Source organism: Balaenoptera ricei, chromosome 3, assembly GCF_028023285.1.
Source record: "Balaenoptera ricei isolate mBalRic1 chromosome 3, mBalRic1.hap2, whole genome shotgun sequence".
Taxonomy (NCBI): Eukaryota; Metazoa; Chordata; class Mammalia; order Artiodactyla; family Balaenopteridae; genus Balaenoptera; species Balaenoptera ricei.
Window position 1 is genome coordinate 167,039,241 of NC_082641.1, and position 22,948 is coordinate 167,062,188.

The window sequence follows — 22,948 nt, forward strand, 5'->3', positions numbered from 1 at the left end:
CAGTGTGTCTCACGTGCCAGGCATATGCATCGATCCATTTAGTACCCATAACAATATTATGGGGTAGGTAGCACCACAGTTGCTTTTTTCCAGGTGAGAATACAGGCATAGTAGGCGTGCCCAGTCTGCCCTTAGCCTTATAGAAGGTAATGGAGGCAGTTGGACTCTAGAGTCTAAACTCTTCAGCCCTTGAGGGAAGCCCCTCACAGGAGCTAGAGGTGAGAAAGTAAAGGGAGTGTGTGTAGTCAACTCTTAGGAAGTTTTACTGGGAAGGGGAGCTGAGAACAGGATGGTCAAGGAATTTTAAAGTAAGCAAGAGATGGTCAAGTTATGGGGAATGTGGAGTCTCTTCTCCCCATGTCATATGTCCTAGTGGTAATGACTTCTTTTGAGCTGTGTCCCCCTGAAGTGAGCAGCTTGGCCTCAGTCTCCCTGGCACCTAGCTCATGCCCAGCACCTAATAGATGCTCAGAAAATGTGCTTTTGCATCTCCCTTCTCCCTGCCCCAGTCCAAATCTATACCAGATTATAGGTTGTCCCTGACCTGTGATAGTTTGACTTTGATTTTTTGACTTTACAAGGATGAGAAAGCAGTACACATTCAGTAGAAACCGTACTTCACATTTTGAATTTTGATCTTTTCCTGGGCTAGTGATACGAGGTACAATACTCTCTCGTGATGCTGAGCAGCGACAGCAAGCTGTAGCTCCTAGTCAGCCACACGATCACGAGGGTAAACGACTGATGCACTTGGAACCATTCTATACTCATACAGCCATTCTGTTTTTCAGTTTCAGTACAGTATTCAATAAACTACGTGAGATATTCAGCACTTTATTATAAAATAGGCTTTGTGTTAGATGTTTTTGCCCAACAGTAGGTTAATGTAAGTGTTCTGAGCACATTTAAGGTAGTTTAGGCGAAGCTATGATGTTCAGTAGGTTAGGTGTATTAAGTGCATTTTTTAAAAAAAATATTTATTTATTTATTTGGCCTTGCCGGCTCTTAGTTGTGGCACACGGGATCTCTAGTTGCGGCATGCAAACTCTTAGTTGCAGCATGTGGGATCTAGTTCTCTGACCAGGGATTGAACCCAGGCCCCCTGCATTGGGAGCACGGAGTCTTAGCCACTGAACCGCCAGGGAAGTCCCCTAAGTGCATTTTTGACTTAGGATATTTTCAACTTACGATGGATTTGTCAGGATGTACCCCCATTGTAAGTCTAGGAAGATCTGTACTTTGTTAGTACTGCAGTTAGGAGATAAGATCAGTATCCACAGTCCTAGGAACTCCATGTCTCCAAGTGTGGCGTTCCCAAATTTCTCTATGCTTCGATTTTATGACCTGTATGATGAGAAAATCTGGATGTGCTTAGCACGATGCCAGGTTGATAGTCACAATGATGCATGTTAGCAGTTCTCTGAAGCTTCAGAATGCAGCGAAGTTCATGACAGGAGGCCTCATCCCATCTTGTGCTAAACAAGGAGGCTCTTTATAAAGACCCCGCTGAGGGCTGGGTTTCCCTCTTTGGATATGATTTTGGAAGTCTTCCTTACTCTGCCTTGTGCATGGAGGGGAGATGGGCTTCTAGTGCTGTCATGGTCCTGCTCTGTCGGCAGGGGGCAGCAACCACCAGAAAGCAGGAGAAGTGAGATCTGGGTCTCCAGCTCTGTGGGCATTACTGTGGTAGTCCTACAGGACTACGAGGTTCACCTCTTGGACACTGGGCAGCAGGGCCTGGGAGCACGGTGGGGTGCGGGTTAGGGTCCATACTCCAGAGTTGAACCCTGTCTGTCCCCACACAGACAGGGGCCTCTTGCCTCCCTGCATGTCATTGGAACCATCAGCTGTGTGGAAGCTGGGCCAGGTCTGCTGGGGCTGGTGTCATTTGAGACCAGATGTTCTGTGCCTGTGGTGTGCCCTGTCTCTTCAGAGCTCACCTTCTTTATTGACCTCACTAGTATCCTATCCCTTTCCCTTCCTCACCCTCCTTCCATATTCCCCTCTTGGGAAATCCCATTGACTTCTCCCTACCACCACTCCTGAGCTCCAGACTACCACCCAGTGCCATAGCCTGAACTAAGGACACCAGGGGACCATTTCACTGGCTGGCGAAAGTATGTGTGATTTATTAAGAAATATTTACCAGGATCTTTCAGATTGCAAAACACCGTGGTAGGGCTTGCTAGGAACACCAGAAAATATAATACCGTGGGTGGGACATCCAGGTAAGGAACACGGGGGTGCACATAGCTAATAGGTGATGCAGGGCAGCAAAAAAATAGATAACTAAAGAGGGATGCAATCAAGAGGGCTCTGGGAGGTTATTTCAGCTGGGGATACTCTCTGAAGCTCTGAACCAGCCCCTGGCCTTAGGCTAGAGAGGTGGTAGCAGGAATCCCAGTTCCTCCCCTGCCCCCGCCCCCTGTGACCCCCACCTCCAAGTCCTCCTGTCCCCATGCTTCACCCTTCTGAAATCTGGCATGAGCTCCCTAAGCCTGTGTCTGCCCCATCTTGGTGTTCCCAGGGCCTGGCATATGGCACTCTCCACCAAACATCTGCCCACAGACTTGCTTTCACTTGTGCTACTCTTGGCACAAGTTTCCCCCCTGCTTAACCTGTTAGACTTCTGCCTGTGGCTTGAGGCCCAGCTCATGTGGAATTTTGACCAAAGGCCTTTCTGGTTCCCCAGCTCTCCAGCCAGGTCTGAATTAATCCCACCACCCAAGTTCCCCAAGGCTCATTTGACTTATTGTGGGGCTGGCCCAATGTCACCCCTGGGGTCTTCCCTGACTCCATCTTACTCAACACCTAACATGGTACAATAGACATTGTGACTATATGTCACTTAATACAGTGACTATATGTCATGTATGGTCTAAAGTGGGACACTTGAGGGAATTCCCTGGTGGTCCAGTGGTTAGGACTCCAAGCTTCCACTGCAGGGGGTATAGGTTTGATCCTTGGTTGGGGAACTAAGATCTTGCAAGCTGCGTGGCCAAAAAACAAAAAAGTGGTACACTTGAGTGTGAAAGGGGACAGATGTAACTCAGGACTGAAACGCACTGACCACACTATCCAGAGGGCTGTCATTGACCTGCCTCTGCCACAAGGGGGTTGTGTGCACATTGGATGAGCCACTCAGCTCCTCTGGGCTTTGGTGTTCCAGTCTGCAAGAAGTGGGGCTGAACTGGGTAGATAATCTCTGAATGTTATCTAAAACACTAAAATTATATGGCCAGTGGAGGAGGTTGGGGCCTGTCAGGTGTTTTGGTGGAGAATGTGAGATAGTGGATGTGTTTGGGGTCAGAGCATGAGAACACCAAGGCTAGGGTTGATTAGGACCCAGCCCAGAGGCAGTGGAGGGCTGCTGGACATTTCTGCTTTGGGCATGAGGTGATGACTGTCCACTGTGGTCAGGGAATTTGGAATGCTGGGCAGTGGTTTCTCCCTCCTGATGGCAGGCAGGTGGTGGTCACGACACATCAGGGATATACCAGCTTATTCATCAGCATAGCTGGGAAGAGGTGGTGGCAAAATGAGTTTCTTTCCCATTTAGGACAGAGGAACATTTTGATCTAGGATGGAATGAAAATCAGGGCCATGGAGTTTGGCAAAAGGAGACAAACCCTTCCTTAGTTGCTGCTTCATCTCACATGCCTTGTGTGCCACCATGTTCCTTTTCCCCTCTCCTTATGATTTCCATGATAACATGCAGAAGGGAAGGGTCCTCTCCACATCCAACAGGAGGGAATTTCAGTCATGCCTTCTCCAGAGGTGATGCAGGAATTCTTACAAGTGCTGGGGGGACTGGGGGAGGAGTGAGGGAATAGTGGAAGCTCCTGGCATGAAGGGCTTCCTGGCAGGAGGCTCTTAGGGCCTGCTGCTATTTAGGGGAGAATGAGAGGCCCTCACTTAACATCACCTCTCTCTCCTTCTAACCTCAGTGTTGCCGCTGTGGTTTCAGCCTCCCGCTCTCCTCGGAGAGAGAGGCCAGGAGCCCACCTGCCCCTGCACCCCAGGGTGGGAGTGTGAATTCCCACTCTCCTTCCATTTGGCCTTCTTCCAGCTGATCCTTACCCAACCTCTGTTTCCATGTTGGACAGGATTTCCAAAGCCTCGAATCACAAGCTATTGCTTCGCTCTCAAACAGTTGCACTTAGCAGAGGGACTGTGGCTACCCAGTAGGAAGGGACCTGTCAATAAGAAGAAAGTCATGGGGCCTTAGAGAGGAAAGCTATGTCTTCACAGAACCAACAAAAACCAAACTCAAGGTTAAAAAAAGAAAAAAAATGCAGCCAGGTATTTAGTTAACCAGCCATCTTAGGTGTACTATTCATTTTTAATCTGAATTGAATTATTATTATTATTTTTTTTCTCAACCCTGCGGCTTTATTTCCTACTTAGCTGGGTTTGCTCTCATAGTGTGAATTATTTTTTAAAAATCTATTTTAAAGACACATCCAGAGAGAATGTAACAGGCAAAAAGGCAGAATCTGAAAGACAGGGAAATTGATCTGGACACGTACATGGAAAGGGATAAGAGGAAACACTGCAACTAGAGAAACCACAGGAATTGGAGAAAGTGAAAGAAGTGGAGTAGAAGAGAGGAAGTGAGATGTGAAGATAGCTGTGTGCACTCAGCTGGGGGAGGGACCACAAGGATAAGAAGAGGAAATCACCCCCAGGTGACTGAGCTAGTAGCAAAGATGGTGCTCAGAGGTGCCTGGACACTAATTGAGCCAAGTCAGATTTATAGCCCTCCCTTATCTTGACCTGTCTTAAGGTTCGTAGGAGTGGGACCATTCCTGGCGCTGCCTACCTTCTGTAGCCGTCTGCTGGCCAGAGATTTATGGCTCTGACGTCAGGGAAATTACTGATAAATCTTGTCTTAGACATGCACCACCCTCCATTGGCTCCAACAGTGTTTGATATCCAGTAATAGAAAACCAGATCCTGTGAGTTGTTAAAAAGCAAAATTCAACTGAGTAAATTTTAAAGACCTTATTCAATGATTCATGAATCAGGCATCATCCCATCTAGCAGATGGAAAGGAGCTCCAAGGAGCTGTACAGATGAAAGACTTTTATAGGCAGAAGGGAGCAGGAGCAAGGAAGACATATTAGCAAAAAATGGACTGTTGTGGCAAGGTCACCTTCCTTTAGGGGCTGCAGAGGTCTATCAGGCGGATTACTTCACTAGTGCTGACCAGGTAATTCCTGGTTGGTTTAAAAGTCCATTCCTGGGAGAGGCCAAAACTACTTTAAGTCCTTGGGGTTTAGCATAAGTGACTATATTTTGGGCCTGTTGTCTTGCTTTTAATAGAGTGAATTCAAGACATAGGCAGGGCCCATGGAAGACCTAGGGGAGAGGGGTTGCCATCCTAGGAAATTCTTGAATTCTTTCTTGGAAGTAGCTATCCTATTACCAGGTAGCAGAGGACCAAGGGGAATGTGCCTTAGGACATGCCCAAGGACCTCTTGGCAGCTCTGCACCATTAATTCCGTGAGGATATGTGTCCTGGAACCCAGCCAAAGCTGAACAAGCCTCTCTAATCAAAATATTGTTGTTTTCTTGAGGACTTGTGGGTTCTGAGAATTTTGTGCTTCTTTGTGGGACATACTCTTTCAGTTATGAGCATGAAAATCTCAGTGCAATGAGGACAGAAGAAATATTTGCTTCTCACCCATCCTTCATCTTAAACATGGCTCAGTAGGGAAGCATCGCCCAGAGACTCTGGCCCAGAGAAGATTCTTCTAGAACCCTGGTTCCTAAAGTATATTCTTCAGACCAGCAACATAAACATCACCTGAAACGTGTTATAAATGCACAGTCTCAGGTCCCACCACCTTACACTAATCCCACCACTCCAGAGGTACTGGATCAGAAATTCTGGGGTGGCACCAAGGACCTGCTTAACAAGCCCTCCAGGTGATTCTGATGCTCACTGGAGTCTGAGAATAGGCAGGTATAGGGGATGTGGGAAATGCATACGGGGCACCTAAGACTTGCACTTCATTCACCTTTTATTTGCCAAAGTGAGTTACTTGGCCTAACTTCAAAGGAGTGGGAAGTGCAACTTACAATGTGCCCTGGAAGAGGGAGTTCTGGGTATTTTAGACCATAGATAGTGTTAAATAACGAAAATTAAACTGAGTAAATTTTCAAGATCTAATTGGTTTTATTGAACGAGTCATGAATCAGGCATCATCTCATCTAGCAAGTAGAAAGGAGCTCCAAGATTGGAAGAACTAATATTGTTAAAATGGCCATACTACCTAAAGCAATCTACAACTTTAATGCAATCCCTATCAAATTACCCATGACATTTTTCACAGAACTAGAACAAATAATCCTAAAATTTACATGGAACCATAAAAGACCCAGAATTGCCAAAGCAATCCTAAAGAAAAAGAACAAAGCAGGAAGCATAACTCTCCCAGACTCCAGACAATACTACAAAGCTACAGTAATCAAAACAGTGTGGTATTGGCACAAAAACAGACATATGGAACAGTGGAACAGAATAGAGAGCCCAGAAATAAACCCGCACATCTATGGACAATTAATCTTTGACAAAGAAAGCAAGAATATGCAATGGAGAAAAGACAGTCTCTTCAGCAAGTGGTGTTGGGAAAGCTGGACAGCGACATGTAAATCAGTGAAGTTAGAACACACCCTCTCACCATACACAAAAATAAACTCAAAATGGGTTAAAAACTTAAATATAAGACATGACACCATAAAACTCCTAGAAGAGAACATAGGCAAAACATTCTCTGACATAAATCGTAGCAATGTTTTCTTAGGTCAGTCTAAGAAAACTTCTATCGCTACTTCCAAGGCGATAGAAATAAAAGCAAAAATAAACAAATGGGACGTAATAAAACATAAGCTTTTGCATAGCAAAGGAAACCATAAACAAAAGGAAAAGACAACCTACAGGCTGGGAGAAAATATTTGCAAACAGCAAGACTGGCAAGGGCTTAATTTCCAAAATATACAAACAGCTCACATAATTCAATAACAAAAAAACCCAAACAACCCAATCAAAAAATGGGCAGAACACCTAAACAGACATTTCTCCATCAGACATACAGATGGCCAATAGGCACATGAAAAGATGTTCAACATCACTAATTATTAGAGAAGTGCAAATCAAAACTACGATGAGGTACCACCTCACACCAGTCAAAATGGCCATCATTAAAAAGTCTACAAATAATAAATGCTGGAGAGGGTGTGGAGAAAAGGGAATCCTCCTACACTGTTGGTGGGAATGTGAATTGGTGCAGCCACTTAAGAAAACAGTATGGAGCTTCCTCAAAAAACTAAAAATAGAGTTGCCATATCATCCAGCAATCCCACTCCTGGGCATATACCCAGACAAAACTATAATTCAAAAAGATACATGCACCACTATGTTCATAGCAGCAGTATTTACAATAGCCAAGACATGGAAGCAACCTAAGTGTCCATTGACAGATGAATGGATAAAGAAGATGTAGTATATATATATATATATATGTATATAGTATATATATCTATACATATATATATATGTGTATATATATATATATATATATATATATATATACACACACACACACAATGGAATACTACTCAACCATAAAAAAGAATGAAATAATGCCATTTGCAGCAACCTAGAGATTATCATACTAAGTGAAGTAAGTCAGAAAAAGAAAGACAAATACTATATGATATCACTTATGTGTGGAATCATGACACAAAAGAACTTATCTACGAAGCAGAAACAGACTCATAGACATAGAGAACAGAACAGACTTGTGGTTGCCAAGGGGGAGGGGTTGGGGAAGGAATGGATTGGGAGTTTTGGATTAGCAGATGCAAACTATTATATATATATATAATATATATATAATATATATATGATAAATATATATATAATTGAATCACTTTGCCGTATGCCAGAGACTAACACATTGTAAATCAACTATACTTCAATGAAATATATTTTAAAAAACAGTACAAAATTAAAAAAGAACGGAGCTCCAAGGAGCTGTACAAAATGGAAGGCTTCTATAGACAGAAGGGGGAAGTGATAAGGAAAGAGCAGATTACGTCTTCCTTTTGGAGATGGAAAGGTTCTGTGTGGCAGGTCACATCATTGGTGCTGACCAGAAAATTCCAAATTGACTGGTTAAGACTACATTCCTGGAGAAGGTTGAAACTGCAATTAGGTTAGGTATTAAGCCATGGTTTGGTGATGTGGGCTTAGCAAAAGTGACTCCATTTTAGGCCTGTTTTTTTTTAACTGTAGGAAAAAACAGTAGCCATGAACATTGTCAGGGGAGGTGGCAGAAGCTTGGATTTGCTCTTTCTATTTTCATAATGCATTTCTGAAAAATAGAGCCTTTGGAGCATAAGCACAGTGTCATTATAATTTCTTGGTTTTATCTATTAGGCCAAATTAAAGCTTCCCCAATTACCTCATAAATGCCCCATTCACAGTGGGTGGTCTTCAGGGTCCAAACATTGCACTGGGGATGTTAAGTGGCTTTAGTCTGGTCTGTGTCTCTGAGGTTGTCATTTCCACGGATCAAGTGGGGACATTATTAACACACTGTGGAAAAAAATTTTCCACAGTATTTTATGGCAAGACAAGAAAAATTTAAACAAAAAAATTTCTCTGCCCTTTGGCCTCTGCTCTCCCCTCTCTGTGCATTGTGTATCTGTGTTATGCATCAACCAAACCTCTCCCATTGGCAGAAATACCTGCTCAACCCTGAAGAGCAACATTCTCCTAGCATCAACAAGACAACTGCTTAAAAGATAAACCACTTTCTTGATTTTGTAAGGGGTCACATGACCCACTACTTCATACTTGCAGATTTGGATTGTGTAAACTGTCGATAATATGTCATTTAATATACAGCCCTCTGTCTCAAAAAACTTACATAAATGTGCTTTGACTTCTATTGGGCAGAGCAGATCTCAGAGCTTTCTGAGATGCTGTTCCTAGGTTATAATCCTCAATTCGGCTCAAATAAAACTGTCCATTTCTTTCGTAGAGTGACTGATTAAGTTTTCGTCGACAACACAGATTCTGACGTAGTGGGTCTGGGGCCAGACTGTCTGTGTCACACTTGGAAGAGTGAGGCCTTAAGTCCTCTCCAGAGCCCTATTGCAGTGCATGCAACAAAATTCCTGCTGGCAAGGAGCTTCCACCTAGCTGTGCACCATACTGCATGGTTTATGTTATTAAAAAGACCCAGGCCTGGGGAATATATTTGCGGACAAAGAATGTCACCTGCCATTTCAGTAAACAAAATATGTTGTGGCCATAAAGTCATCAGCCACTGCAGCTGCCCCGAAGGTGCACCCTGAGGGGAACTGGAGAAAAACAGGACAGTTAAGGTGCATATCAAAGGAATAATTTCAATGAGCACAGACTTTTCAATCTTCCCATATACAGAAAAGCAGTAAAGTCATTAACTTGAGATGTCTGTTTTTTGTGATTAGCAGTAATATTTTGATGTCCGACTACATTTTTTTTTTCAGCAAAAACTATATATCCTGGGTCCTTCCTTACCTTTTTGTAACAGTTTCTCAGAGCTATCTGAGAGGCTATATCTTGGGCTTAAAGTCCTCAGTAAGTCTGCCAAATAAATCATGATTCTCAGCTTTTAGGTTGTGCATTTTTTTCAGTCAACATATTGATTTTGGCTTTTGTGATATTGTGATTTATAAAATATATAGATATACATTGGTCTTCCTCCTGTTCCTGGCACAGAGCTCCTAAAACTCTTGGAATTTCCTAAATGATAAGCGCTATAAACGTGTCTTTCATTATATTGATGAGGTGACTTTTGGAAAGCCTCTAGGTAACTCAAGGCTGGGGGCTGGTTGCCAGGGGAACCAACCATGTGATTAAAGAGTTGGAACTTTTAGTCCACCACCACCCCCACCCCCAATCCCCTAGGAGGAGAGAGGGGCTAGAGATTGAGTGCAATCATCAGTGGCAAACGATGGCTATGTAATGAAGCCTCCATAAAAACCAAACAGAATGTTTGGAGAGCTTCCACGTTGGTGAACATGTGGAGTTTTTGGGAGAATGGAGATTCCAGAGAGCATGGAAGCTCTGCACCCCTTCCCACATACCTTGCCCTATGCATCTCTTCCATTGGCATTTCCTGAGTTATATCCTTTTCTAATCCAGTAAGTAAAATATTTATCTGTGTTCTGTGAGCTACTCTAGCACACTAATCAAGCCCAAGGAGGGGTCATGGAAACCCATCTATAGCTGATAGGTCAAAAGCATGGGTGACAACTTGGACTTAGGATTGGTGTCTGAAAAGAGGTAGGGGCAGTTTTGTAGGACTGAGCCCTTAACCTGTGGGATCTGGTGCTATCTTCAGGTAGATTGTGTCAGAATTGAGTTAATTCCTTAGTGATGTTGGAGAAAATACATATCAGAGGGACTTCCCTGGTGGTCCAGTGGTTAAGACTCCATGGTCCCAATGCAGGGAGCCTGGGTTCAATCCCTGGTCATGGAACTAGATCCCTCATGCTGCAGCGAAGATCCCTCACGTGGCAACACAGATTCCGTGTACTGAAACTAAGACCTGGTGCAGCTAAATAAATAAATATTAAAAAAAAAGAAAAGAAAATACATATCAGAGGTTTGTTCCTCTAGAAATTATATTTTGATTTAGAAGAAGCCTAAAATTTTGCAAAATAAACTGATATATTAATAAAATTCTTAGAACCATATTGATTCATTAAATAACTAAAAAAAAAACCCCAATTTCTCGAATATATAGCAATATACTATTATTAAGATCCCTATCCTAGAAGACTTCTAATTTCAACTCAGACATGTGGAGAACTTGGAGTTCTTACAGTCCTATCCATACACCAAGAAAAAGCTGGACAAACTGAAAATCAATGACTTTTCTTGGACTCATCAGAGAACTGAGTTTCAGAGAAAATTGCCAACCCCAAATCTGGAGAGACAGGCAAATCAGAGGACATAGCCAAGATCTGTTAACCTGGAAGGCACTTGAGCCATAACCTGGTAGAAACACTTATATGGTATTTTTGATGAATTGCCTGAGTTTGAGTGTGGATCAGTGTGAGATTGAGAAACTCCTAGAGCCACAATCTCAAGGAACCCCTTACTCTTACGGGCTTCAACTCCAGAAATCCCAAGAGGTTTGCCCAGGGCATTCTACATAACAGACTACTATCCAGGGAAAACACATTACCAGAGCTTATTCCACCAGGGGAAGGACATTTTTCCAACCCAAGCCCTTTCTAGTTTTCCTATCTCACCTAAGGAGGGAGGGTTTTGAAGCTATAAAAGAAGAAACATTTGTGAAGGTCACAGGCTCACTAAAAGACTAAAATTTAATTGGAAGATTATAGCTTCTCCTCCCCACACCTTGCAACCACACCAATGTGCTCCAATATACTAATCGTAAATTACAGTTAAAAGAGCTACAAGACAAAGGCTCTCTCTGAGGAGGAATACTTAGGGAAGCCCAAAGTAATAAAGGTCACAAAAACAAGGAAACTAGTGGAATTTGAAGCCTCTAGTATCTATAAATTTAGAATACATTAAACAAAGCCCAACTCCAAAGCCCAAATCCTAGTCAGGTTAATTCAAATCCTCATACTAAAGGATTTACCTCAGTTCCTATTATTGGATAAAACATTTTAAGGTTTCTACCAAATATTACATATCATGCAAAAAGGCAAAAAAAGAAAAAAAAAAACAGTCTAAAGGGACAAAATGAGCATCAGACCAGACTCATATGTTGAAATTATCAGAGAATTTAAAATAACTATTATTAACACATTAAGGGCTCTAGTGCAAAAGGTAGACATCATGCGAGAAGAGTTGGATAATGCAGAAGAAAGAGGAAAACTTAAGAAAGGATAAAAAAGAAAGGCTAGATGTAACAGAAAATCCAGGAGAAAGAATAAAAAGGGAAAGTGATGTAACAGAAATAAAGAATGGCTCCTCAGTAGTCTTGACAGGGCTGAGGAAATGTGATCTTGAAGATAGGTCAGTAGGAACTTCCCAAATTGAAGTGCAACAAGAAAAAAGAATTGAAAAACATCCAGAACACCCAAGAACTGTGGGACAATTTCAAAGCATTTAACGTATGCATATTTGGAATACCAGAAGAAAGAGAAGAGAAGGAGACTGGTGCAAAATAAGCACTTGAAGTAATAATGGCCAAGAACTTTCCAAAATTAATGGCAGACATTAAATCATAATTCCAAGAATCTCAGCATCAAACAGAATAAATACCCAAAGTAACTACACTTAGGTATTATATTCAAATTGCAGAAAATTAAAGAGGAGAAAATCTTGAAAGAAGTCAGGAAAAAAGAAAACAAAAGCCAAACCAACCTACCTTGACTATAGAGAAACAAGGTAAAGAATTACAGCGACTTCTAATCAGAAACCATGCAAGCAAGAAGAGAGTGAAGTGAAATATTTAAAGTTTTGAAAGAAAAAAAAACCCTAGCATTCTATATCAACAAAATTATTTTTCAAAAGTGAAGGATAGATGAAGACTTTCTCAGACAACTGAAAACTGAGGTGATTCACCAGCAGAAATGTTAAAAACATTTTCTCAAAGTAGAAAGAAAATGATAAAAGATAATGAAGGATAATGAAACTTGGATCTATATGAAGAAAACAAGAACACTGCAAGAGAAATATATTAAATTAAAAGAAATCTTTTCTTGTAATTTATCTAAAATATAACAATTTGTTTAAAATTATAAAATAGCAACAATATATTGGATGATTAAGCATATGGATAACTCTGTCATCCATGCTCCTGCACTATGTATAAAGTGGAATAGTGTCATTTGAATGTGGATTTAAATTATTTTAAAATGTATATTGTAAGTTCTACAGCTAATTTTTTTTATATTTATTTATTTATTTTTGGCTATGTTGGGTCTTCATTGCTGTGCACGGGCTTTCTCTAGTTGCAGTGAGTGGGGAGCTACTCTTCGTTGCGGTGCACGGGCTTCTCATTGCAGTGGCTTCTTTTGTTGTGGAGCATGGGCTCTAGATGCATGGGCTTCAGTAGTTGTGGCATGCAGGCTCAGTAGTTGTGGCTCACAGGCTCTAGAGTGCAGGCTCAGTAGTTGTGGTGCACGGGCTTAGTTGCTCTGCGGCATGTGGCATCTTCCCAGACCAGGGCTCGAACTCATGTCCCCTGCATTGGCAGGTGGATTCTTAACCACTGCACCACCAGGGCCCAACAGCTAATTTTTTAAGGAAGTAGAAATGAGAGAGAAGAGATCAAATAGAATTATTTCAAATGCTCAGTTTACACCAGAGAGGGCAGATAAAGAAACCTCTAGCAATGACTAGAAAAAAGTTACAAACATGGTTGATATTAATTTAAATATGTCAATAATTACTTTAAATGTGAATGATCTTAGTATGCCAATTAAAAGACAAAATTATCTTTTGGATAAAAAAAACACAACAAGACCCAAATATGTACTTACAAGAAACTCTTTTTAATATAAAGACCCTGATGACTTACAAAGTTAAAAGTAAAAGAGGGAGAAAGATATAGGATGCTAACACTAATCAAATGAAAGCTGGAGTAGTTATATTAATTTTAGACAAAGAGAATTTAGAACAATGAAAATTATCAAGAATAAAAAGGAGTACTATTATTAATAATGATAATGGGGTCAGTTCTCCAAGAAGACAGCAGTTTTAAACACGTATGTTACAAAAGAGTGTCAAAATGTGTGAAATGAAAACTGATAGAACTAAAAGAAATAGACAAATTCACTTTTATAGTTGAGATTCCAACACCTGCTGTCAGTAAGTGACCAATCAAGCAGGCAGGAAATCAATAAAGATATATTTGACCTGAATAGAACTATGAAGTAACTAGATCTAAGTGGCATTTTTTGAATACTCCATCCAACAACATGTCAAACTTGGGTGGAATATTCACTGAAAAAGACCACTTCTGGGTCATAAAAAGTACCTTTCCAGCAACTCCACTACTGGGTATATAGCCAAAATAATTGAAAGCAGGATCTTGAAGAGATATTTGCACATCTGTTTTCAAAACAGCACTCTTCACAATAGCCAAGAAGTAGAAGCAACACAAATGTCCATTGACAGATGAATGGATAAACAAAATGTGGTATATACAATACATACAATGGAATATTATTCAGCCTTAGAAAGGACATTCCGGCACATGATACAACACAGATTAACTCTGAGAACATTATGCTGAGTGAAATAAGTCAGTCACAAAAAGACAAATACTGTCTTATATGAGGTACCTTATGTGAGTAGACAAATTTATAAAATCAGAAAGTTGAATGGTAGTTTCCAGGAGGTGGAGAGAGGAGAAAATAGGGAGTTGTTACTAAATAGGTATAGAGTTTCAGTTTTGCAAGATGAAAAAGTTCTGGAGATTTGTTGCACAGCAATGTGAATATGTTTAACAAAACTGTACTTTACACTTAGAAATGGTTAAGATGGTAACTTTTATGTTATGCACATTTTAATACTAACAAATTTGAAAGGTTAGAAATCAAAGTATAGTTTCAGACCACAATTTGTAATTATCAGCAATCAATAACAGGAAGCTGGAAAATCTTCATATATTTGAAAATGAAACAAAAATCTTTTACCCATAAGGGAAGAGAATCTGAAGAAGAATATATATATATATTCTGAATTGCTGTGCTGTACACCTGAAACTAACACAATATTGTAAATCAACTATACTTCAATTAAAAAATTATCATTTCAAAAAAACAAATAATCAATGTATTAAGAAGTCTAAAGAGAAATCAAAAATGTTTTTGAAATAAATGAAAATAAAATTTATCAAGTTTTGTGAGATGCAGTGAAAGTAATGCATGGAGGGAAATTTATAGCATTTAATGTATATATTAGAAAAAAATCTAAAATCAATAACTTAAGGTTTTCCCTTAAGAAACCAGAACAGAAAAGCAATAGCCTAAAGCAAGCAGAACAAAAGGAATAATAAACTATAAAATTAAAAATGGGAAACCAGTAGAAAACAAAATCAAAGGAAACCAAACCTGGTTCTTTGAAAAGATCAGTAATGTTGATAAGCCAGGCTAACCAAGAAAAAAAGGGAGGAGACACAAATTACCAATATCAAATGTTCATTACTGATGATCCCATGGACATCGGAATAATAATAAAGCGATACTATGAAAAACTCCATGCTCACAAATTAGATGATTTTAATGAAAAGAACCAGTTTCTTGAAAGATACAAATTGCTAAAACTCACAAAGGAGAAATAGATAAGCTGAATAGTTCTATATCTATTAAAGAAATGGAACAAATAATTATTAAACTTCCAAAAAAGAAAGCACCAGGCCCAGATGGTTTCACTGGTGAATTCTAACAAACATTTAAGAAAGAATATATAACAATTCTCCACAGTCACTTCCAGAAAATAGAAGCAGTGGGAACACTTCCAAACACATTCTATGAGGCCAGCTTTATCCTAATACTAAAACCAAATAAAGATATCACAATAAAGGAAAACAACAGACCAATATCTCTCTTGAACATAAATTCAAAAAATCCTCAATAAAATAGTAACCTATCAAATCAAACAAGGTAGTTATACACCACAACCAGGTGAGATTTATTCCAGGTATGCAAGGCTTATTCAACATCTTAAAATCAATGTAATTATTCACATCAACATACTAAAGAAGGAAAATCATATGATCATATTAACTGATGCAGAAAAACAGACAAAATCCAACACTCATTCCTGATAAAAATTCTCAGCAAATTAGTAATAAAGTAAAACTTCCTCAGTTTGACAAAGAATATACAGAAAACTTACAGCTAATATCATACATAATGGTGAAAACTGGATGCTCTCCTAAGAGCTGGAAGAAAGTGAGGGTGTCTTCTCTTAGCACTCTTCTTCAAAACTGTACTGGAAATCCTAGCTAGTGCAATAACACAAGAAAAAGGAATAAAAGGCTAAAGATTAGAAAGAAAGAAATAAAACTATTTGCAGAAGATACAATTGTGTATATATAAAATTCCAAAGAATTGACACACAAAAAAACAAAATAATACAAAACAATTCATGGAACTAAGCAAATATTGCAAGATCACAGGATACAAAGTTAATATACAAAAGTCAATTACTAATCTTGAGGACATTATACTAAATGAAATAAATCATTCATAACAAGACAAGTATTGTATGATTCCACTTATATGAGGTACCTAGAGTAGTCAAATTCATAGAAACAGCAAATAGAATGGTGGCTACTAGGGACCTGGGAGAAGGGAAACTGGGAAGCTATTACTTAAGTGTATAGAGTTTTTTTTTGCAAGATGAAAAAGTTCTGGAGATTGGTTGCAGAACAATGAGAATATATTTAACACTTGAAAATGATTAAGATGATATTTTATATAATTTACCATAATCAAAACATAAAAGTAAATGGTATTAAAAAAGAATTACAAGGGCTTCCCTGGTGGTGCAGTGGTTGAGAATCTGCCTGCCAATGCAGGGGACACGGGTTCGAGCCCTCGTCTGGGAAGATCCCACATGCCGCAGAGCAACTAGGCCCGTGAGCCACAGTTACTGAGCCTGCGCGTCTGGAGCCTGTGCTCCGCAACAAGAGAGGCCGCGATAATGAGAGGCCCGTGCACTGTGATGAAGAGTGGCCCTCACTTGCCACAACTAGAGAAAGCCCTCGCACAGAAACGAAGACCCAACACAGCCATAAATAAATAAATAAATAAATAAAATAAACCCAAAAGTTAAAAAAAAAAAAAAAAGAATTACATTCTATATACTAGCAACTAACAATTGGAATTTGAAATAAAAAATTCCATTCACAATAACACCCTAAAAAAGGAAATAGGCATAACTAACAAAATATATTAAGGATCTATATGCAGAAAACTATAAAAAACTGATGAATAAAACAAAGAAGATCTAAATAAATGGAGAGATATTCCATATTCATGGATTGGAAGTCTCAATATTGTTATGATGTCAGGTCTTCCCAATGTGATCTTTGTATTCAATGCAATTTCAATTAAAATACCAGCAAGCTATTGTGGATATTAACAAACTGATTCTAAACTTTATGTGGAAAGGCAAAATATCTAGAATAGACAGCACAATACTAAAGAAAAAGAATAAATTTGGAGGACTGACACTACTCAATTTCAAATCTTACTAGAATGCTGCAGTAATCAAGATAGTGTGCTGTTGACAAAAGAACAGACACATAAATCAGTGGAACAGAATACAGGGCCCAGTAATAGACCTGCACAAACATAGACAACTTATCTTTATCAAAGGAGCAAAGGCAATTCAATGGAGAAAGGATAGTCTTTTCAACAAATGATACTGAACAAATTGGACATTTATATCCAAAAAAAAAAAAAAAAAAACACTTTGACACAGACCTTACTTTACACAAAAGTTAAATCAAAATGGATCATAAACCTAAATGGAAAATGCTAAACTATAAAGCTTCTTGAAGAAAACATAGGAGAAAATGTACATGACTTTGGGTTTGATAATGTGTTTTTCAATACAACATCTGTAATACTATCCATGAAACAAAAAAATAAAAATTTTCCTGTTAAAATTAAAGCCTCTGCTCTGCTAAAGACATTGTTCAGAGAATGAACAAATTTTACCCAAAGACTAGAGTAATATTTGTAAAACAGATTTTTGATAAAATATTTGTATCCAAAATATACAAAAAGCTCTTAAAACTCAACCAGAAAATAAACAACTCAATTTAAAAATGGGCAAAAGATCTGAACAGACAGTTCACTGAGAAAGATGGCAATTATTTGAACATATGAAAAAGTGCTTAAGATCATATGTCCTTAGGGAACTGCAAATTAGAACAACAATAAGATACCACTACACACTTATTAGAATAGCTAAAATGCAAATAACTGATAATACCAACTAATGGAAAGGATGTGGAGCAAAAGGAACTCTCACTGATAATGAGAATGCAAAATGGTACAGCTTCTTTGAAGACAGTTTGGCACTTTCTTACAAAACTAAACGTAATCTTACCATATGACCCACGATCATGCTCCTAGGCATTTACACAACAGATTTGAAATTTTATGTCCACACAGGAACCTGCATGTGAATGTTTATAGCAGATTTATTCATAATCACCAAAAGTGGGAAGCAAGCAAAATGACTTTTAATAGGAATGTATAAACAAACTGGTACATCCATACAGTGGAATATTTCTCAGTGATAAAAAGAAATGAGCTACCATGCCAGGAAAATAAATGTACAAATCTTAAATGCATATTGCTAAGTGAAAGAAGCCATCCAGAAAAAGCTAAATAACAAAAATTTCCAATTGTATGACATTCTGGGAAAGGCAAAATTGAGAGACCTTCAACAGATTAGAAGTTGCGAGGGATCTGAGGGAGGAAGGAAGGGTTGAATAGGTAAAGCATAGGGAAATTTTTAGGCTGGTGAACTTCTGTGTAATATTGTAATGGTGAATAAAAAACAGTAAGCATTTGTCAAAACCCATAAAACTTTATAGTACAGAGCAAACCTTAATGTATAAAAAATTAAAAAAATAATTTAGGAGACGAGGAGAACCCTTAAAAGACATTAAGATTGTTACAAAGTTATCTAAATTTATTATAAACATATGAGGCAACATCATTGAAGGGGGTGGGGGAATAAGGTGCTGACCTAGATAAGTAACTTCAGAAACAGGTGGAGTCTGTAAGCCTAAGGCAAAAGGAACTGTTCACAAGCACTCTACTCTAGTTGATAAAGCGATTTTTCATAGGGATAACAATTCCAATACTGCTATACATGTTTATATTAGAACTGAACAATTAAGAAAAAGGATGGCCAATGGTGGGAGTCCTGTTGTTGGACTAGGAGCTTACAGATAAGAAAGGGAAAGAGGCTAGTATGATCTACGTGTTAATGGAGTAGAATTTGAGACATCGGTGTGAACTCATGTTTAGCTTAATATAGGTACTGACAGTTACGTATAGAAATATTTATGGATCTATGTATATACATGTGTTAGTATACCACATGTATCTCCTTGTTTTGTTAGCTGAGAGAGTCTAGTAGCAATGACATGCCAGTATTAAAGCAGAGTCACTCACTGGTGAGACTCTAGATCTTGGCATGTTCCTTCTGATGCATGAGATATCCTTGAGGTATAAGATGTAGAAAATGACACATATATCAGCACAAGACTCCTGGCTACATCCTCTATTCTGACCCAGCTTCCCCAGAAAATCCTCCATCCTTAAAGAAAACTGAAAGCCTGTCATGTGTACCTCACTCCCATCCCCATTGCTTTACAAGAGAAACAGCTGCCTAGATATCTTGGCACCAGCTTACAGAGGGATTCTGGGATGAGACAATGAGAAAAGCCCTTTCACCAACTCACGCAGCACCAGCTCAGGCAGGAAAAGGAAACTGCTCAGTGGGAGCTTTTCACATTTTAGCTGAAGCATCCACTCTAGCAGATATCACAGAACAAAGAACTTAGAAGTCTTAGTTAGTGCAGGAAAACTTCTCATGGCTTTTAAGTGACATCTTTTAACTTCTATCAATTAAAGATAAATAAAACCTGAGGGTCAAATACCTGCAGAGCACCCTGTCATAAACATTCCGCAAGGAGGCTCCAAACTGTTGATTTTTTGTTGGTATTATTTTCCTGCTAGGTAGTGCTCTAAGTGGTTAGAGGGAAATTTAACATCTCCACTGTCATGTGGAAGACATCCAGGAAAAATATGGGAAAAATTAGAATTTATGAGGACACTTGGGGAAAGCACCACATTTGCTGAATCCCATATATTTGGTATGTTGTGTGTTCATTTTCATTTATCTCAACTATTTTCTAATTTCTCTTTTGATTCTTCTTTGACCCATTGATTATTTAGGAGTTTGTTGTTTAATTTCCATGTATTTGTGAGTGTCTCAAATTTCTTTCTGTTATTAATTTCTAATTTCATTTCATTGCGGTCAGAGAACACACCTTGTATTATCTTTAGCTCTTTAAACTTATTGAGGTTTGTTTTATGGTCTGGCATATGGTCTATCCTAGAAAATGTTCCAGTTCACTAGAGCAGAATATATATTCTGCTGTTGTTGGTGGAGTGTTCTATAGAAACCTATTAGGTCTAGTTGGTTTATAATGTTGTTTAAGTCTTTTATTGTTGATCTGTCTAGTTTTTCTATCCATTATTGAAAGTGGGGTTCAAGTAGAAGTCTCCAACTATTATTGTTGAATTGTCTATTTTTACTTCATTTCTGCCATGTTTTCGGTGCTCTGTTGTTAGGTGCATAGGTGTTAATAATTTTTATATCTTTCTGATAGATTGACCCTTTTATCACTATAAAATGTTCCTCTGTATCCATGGTAATACATCTTGCCTTAAAACCTACTTTGTCTCTTATTAGTGTAGCCACTCCAGCTTTCTTTTGGTTTCTGTTTGCATGATATATCATTTTCTATACTTTTACTTTCAGTCTCTTTGTATTTTTGAATTTAAAGTATGTCTCCTCTAGACAGCATATTGCTGGATCTGTTTTTTAAATTGAGGCTGATGATCTCTGCCTTTTGATTGTATTATTCAACCCAATCATTTAATTTTATTACTGATATAGTTGAATTTATATCTGCCATTTTACTTTTTGTTCTCCATATGTCTCATATCTTCTTTGTTCTTCTATTCTTTTTTACTACTTTATTTTGCATTAAGTGAATATTTTCCAATGTAGTATTTTATTTAATGAATTTTTCACTACGTATTTTTCTGAATTATTTCCTAAGTTGCTGTTATAAGGCTGCTTATGTACATCTTAATTTATCAGAATCAGCTTTGTATTTGTGCTAAATTCCATTGATCATAAAAACATTACTCCTATGGAGAAACAAATATCGTATGCTAACACATATATATGGAGTCTAAAAAAAAAAAAGTGGTCTGAAGAACCTAGGGGCAGGACAGGAATAAAGACACAGATGTAGAGAATGGACTTGCAGACACGGGGAGGGGGAAGGGTAAGCTGGGATGAAGTGAGAGAGTGGCATGGACTTATATATACTACCAAATGTAAATAGATAGCTAATGGGAAGCAGCCACATAGCACAGGGAGATCAGCTTAGTGCTTTGTGACCACCTAGAGGGGTGGGATAGGGAGGGTGGGAGGGAGACACAAGAGGGAGGAGATATGGGGATATATGTATATGTATAACTGATTCACTTTGTTATAAAGCAGAAACTAACACACCATTGTAAAGCAATTATACTCCAATAAGTGTTAAAAAAAAACACAAAAAACATTACTCCTATGTAGTTCTATTGTGTTTTACCCTCATTTTGAGGAACTACTGTTATATGTATCATATTGACAAGTGTTAGAAACATAACAATACATTTATATAATTTTTACTTTGTATAACTTCATATCCTTTAAAAAAGGGAAGAAATGAGAACAAGTACATATTTATGTTTTATCATTTGTTTCTCTTGATTTGTTCTTGTAGATTTGAATAGCCATCTTACTACATTTAGATATGTTATAGGCACAATAATACATTATATACATATTGTTTTTGTTTTTATTTTTTTTAGAAAGGAAGTTATTTTATTTATTTATTTATTTATTTATTTATTTATTTATTTATTTATTTATGGCTGTGTTGGGTCTTCGTTGCTTCACAGGCTTTCTCTAGTTGTGTTGAGCAAGGGCTACTCTTTGTTGTGGTGCATGGGCTACTCATTGCAGTGACTTCTCTTGTTGCAGAGCACGGGCTGTAGGTGCTTGGGCTTCAGTAGTTGTGGCACGTGGACTCTTGAGTGCAGGCTCAGTAGTTGTGGTGCTTGGGCTTAGTTGCTCTGCGGCATGTGGGATATTCCCAGACCAGGGCTCGAACCGATGTTCCCTGCATTGGCAGGCGGATTCTTAACCACTGAGCCACCAGGGAAGCCCTACATATTGTTTTATACCATTGCTTTTTAAATGACTTCAGAGAAAGAAAGGAAAATAAATATGCATTTTTACTTTAATAATTACATAATTACACTTGCCACTGTCCTTTGTTTTGTTTGTTTGTTTTTTTGTATGGATTTCATTAACTGTCTGGCATCATTCGCTTTCATCCTGAAGATCTTTCAGTATTTCTTGTAAGGCTGGTCTGCTACCAAAAAATTCCCTCTGTTTTTGTTTATCTGGGAATGTCTTTATTTTGCCTTCATTTTTGAAAAATAGCTTTATTGAATATAAAATTCTTAGTTGACAGTTGTGTTTTTTTCTTTGAACATTCAAATATGTTATCTCACTGCCTTCAGGCTTCTATTTCTTCTGATGAGAAGTCAGCGGGTAATCTTATTGGGGTTCCCTTGTAAGTGACAAGTAGCTTTTCTCTTGCTTCTTTCAAGATTTTTCCTTTATCATAGTTTTTCAGCTTTTTTTTAAATTTAAATTTTAATTTAATTTTTAGTTTTTACTACTATATGTCTGCTTATGGATCTCTTTGTGTTTATCCTACTTAGAGTTTATTAGCTTCCTGTATGTGTAGATAAATTTTCAAAAATAAATTCAGGAAATTCTGGGACTTCCCTGGAGGTCTAGTGGTTAAGATTCTGTGCTTCCACTGCAGGGGACATGGGTTCGATCCCTGGTTTGGGAACTAGGATCCCACATGCCGCATGACCAACCAACCAACCAACCAACAAACAAACAAACTAATAAATAAATAAATTTAGAAGTTTTCAGCCATTATTGCTTTGAATATTTTTTCTGCTTCTTCCTCTCTTTTCTCTTCTCTAGCTGCTCCCATTATGTGCATGCCTGTGTGCTAAATGATGACCCACATTTCTCTGCTACAGCCTTCATTTTTATTTA